This window comes from Trichechus manatus, unplaced genomic scaffold (genome assembly GCF_000243295.1).
Source record: "Trichechus manatus latirostris isolate Lorelei unplaced genomic scaffold, TriManLat1.0 scaffold00015, whole genome shotgun sequence".
In the NCBI taxonomy this organism is placed as follows: Eukaryota; Metazoa; Chordata; class Mammalia; order Sirenia; family Trichechidae; genus Trichechus; species Trichechus manatus.
In genome coordinates, this window is record NW_004443951.1 from 16,679,095 (window position 1) to 16,682,251 (window position 3,157).

Below are 3,157 nucleotides of genomic sequence, written 5' to 3' on the forward strand. Positions count from 1 at the left end.
GTAGTTTAAATGAAGTTTACATTCAAGTTAGTCTCCCATACAAAATTTTATACATACATTGTTATGTGACCCTAATTGCTCACCCCATTCTGCAACAGCACACTCTTCCCTTCCGTCCCTAATTCCCCATGTTCATTCAACCAGCTCCTAACCCTCTCTGCCTTCCCATCTCACCTCTGGACAGAAGCTGCCCCTTTGGTCTCTTATATCTATTTGAGCTAAGAGGCACACTCCTCACGAGTATTACTTTATGTCCCACAGTCCAGACCAATCCCTGTCTGAAGAGTTGGCCTTGGAAATTGTTTTAGTTCTGGGCTGATAGAGAATCCAGGGGCCATGCTTTCCGGGGTACCTCCAGTCTCAGTCAGACCATTAAGTCTGGTTTTCTTACTAGAATTTGAGTTCTGCACCCCATCTTTCTGCTGCTCCATCAGGGACTCTCTGTTGTGTTCCCTGTCAGGGCGGTCATTGGTGGTAGGTGGGCACCATCTAGTTCTTCTGGGCGTCTGAGGTCTTAAAAGCTAGTGAGTGGCCATTTAAGATGCATCCATTGGTGCCAACCCACCTGGAGTAAAGGAGAATGAAGAACACCAATGACACAAGGAAAGTATTAGCCCAAGAGACAGAAAGGGACACATAAACCAGAGACTTCATCAGCCTGAGACTAGAAGAACTAGATGGTACCCAGCTACCACCAGTGACCACCCTGACAGGGAACACAACAGAGAGTCACTGATGGAGCAGGAGAAAAGTGGGTTGCATAACTCAAATTCTAGTAAAAAGACCAGACTTAATGGTTTGATTGAGACTGGAGGGACCCCGGGAGACATGGCCCCTGACTCTAGGTTAGCCCAAAACTAAAAGCACTCCCAAGGTCAACTCTTCAGACAAAGATTAGACTGGACTACGGGACATAAAATGATACTCGTGAAGAGTGTGCTTCTTAGCTCAAGTAGATACATGAGACTAAACGGACAGCTCCTGTTCAGAGAGGAGATGAGAAGGCAGAGAGGGCCAGGAGCTGGTTGAATGGACACGGGAAATCTGGGGTGGAAAGGAGGAGTGTGCTGTCACAGTACAGGGAGAGCAACAAGGGGCACATAACAATGTATGTACAAATTTTTGTATGAGAGACTAACTTGAATTGTAAACTTTCACTTAAAGCACAACAATTAAAAAAAAAAAAACCCACCATGGCTTGATCAGGCACATCTTAGTCCTCAAGGTGAAATCTTCACTTTCTAACACTTGAAAGAAGTCTTTTGCAGTAGATTTGTCCATGTAATATGTCGTTTGATTTCTTGACTGCTGCTTCCATGGGCGTTGACTGTGGATCCAAGTAAAATGAAATCCTTGACTGCTTCAGTCTTTTCTGCTTTTATCATGGTGTTGCTTATTGGTCCAGTCCTGAGGATTTTTGTTTTCTTTATGTTGACGTGTAATCCATACCGAAGGCTGTAGTCTTTGATATTCATAAGTAAGTGCTATAAGTCCTCTTCACTTTCAGCAAGCAAGGTTGTGTCATCTGCATATTGCAGGTTGTAGTGATTCTTCCTCCAATCCTGATGCCATTTTCTTCTTATAGCCCAGTTTCTCGGATTATTTGCTCAGCATACAGATTGAATAAGTATGGTGAAAGGATACAACCATGACTCACACGTTTCCTGATTTTAAACCACGCAGTATTCCCTTGTTCTGCTAGAATGACTGCCTCTTAGTCTGTGCGCAGGTTCTTCATGAGCACAATTAAGTGTTCTGGAATTTCCATTCTTCACAATGTTATCCATAATTTGCTATGATCCACACAGTCGAATGGCTTTGCATAGTCTATAAAACACAGGTAAACATCCTTCTGGTATTCTCTGCTTTCAGCCAGGATCCATCTGACATCAGTAGTGACATCCCTCGTTCCACGTCCTCTTCTGAATCTAGCTTGAATTTCTGGCAGTTCCTTGTTGATGTATTGCTGCAATCATTTTTGAATTATCTTTAGCATAATTTTACTTGCGTGTGATATTAATGATATTGTTCAATAATTTCTGCATTCCATTGGATCACCTTTCTTTGGAATAGGCACAAATATGGATCTCTTCCAGTTGTTTGGCTGGTAGCTGTCTTCCAAATTTCTTGGTATAGATGAGTGAGCACTTCCAGTGTTGCATCCATTTGTTGAAATGTCTCAATTGGTATTTCATCAATTCCTGGAGCCTTGTTTTTTGCCAGTGCCTTCAGTGCAGCTTGGACTTCTTCCTTCAGTACCATAGGTTCTTGATCATATGCTACCTCCTGAAATGGCTGAACATCGACCAATTTTTTTTTTTTTTTGGTACAGTGACTCTGTGTATTCCTTCCATCTTCTTTTGATGCCGCCTGTGTCATTCAATATTTTGCCAATAGAATCCCTCAATATTGTAACTTGAGGCTTGAATTTTTTTCTTTAGTTCTTTCAGCTTGAGAAATGTTGAGTGTGTTCTTCCCTTTTGGTTTTGTAACTCCAGGTCTTTGCACATTTCATTATAATACTTCACTTTGTCTTCTTGAACCACCTTTGTAATCTTCTGTTCAGCTCTAAGAGCCCCACATCCCTCTTCCCAGTCTGTCTTAGTCTGGAGGTTCCACTGAAACCTGTCTACCATAGGTGACCCTGCTGGTATGTGAAATACCGGTGGCATATCTTCTGGTGTCACAGCAACACTCAAGCCACCACAGTATGACAAACTGATGGATGAGTAAGGCAATCTCTACATGGGCTCAGGCCAGAGGACCCTCTTGACAACTCTTAAAAATTAGGGGGCCCACAAGAGACAGAAAGGGCCACATAAACCAGAGACTTCATCAGCCTGAGACCAGAAGAACTGGATGGTGCCCAGCTACCACAATGACTGCCCTGACAGGGAACACAACAGAGAGTCCCTGACAGAGCAGGAGAAAAGTGGGGTGCAGAACTCAAATTCTAGTAAAAAGACCAGACTTAATGGTTTGAGACTGGAGGGTCCCTGGAAGACATGGCCCCCGGGCTCTCTGTTAGCCCAAAACTAAAACAATTTCCAAGGCCAACCCTTCAGACAGGGATTGGACTGGACTGTGGGACATAAAGTGATGCTCGTGAGGAGTGTGCCTCTTAGCTCAAGTAGATACAAGAGACTAAACAGGCAGC

At 43.5% G+C, this 3,157-nt stretch overlaps 1 protein-coding gene across 1 annotated transcript in view; it reads right to left on the reverse strand.

Moving 5' to 3' along the window:
* SMAP2 (small ArfGAP2) overlaps nucleotides 1–3,157 on the reverse strand; it is a 59,923-nt gene that overhangs the window by 43,817 nt on the left and 12,949 nt on the right. The gene's annotated exons all lie outside the window — the stretch shown is intronic.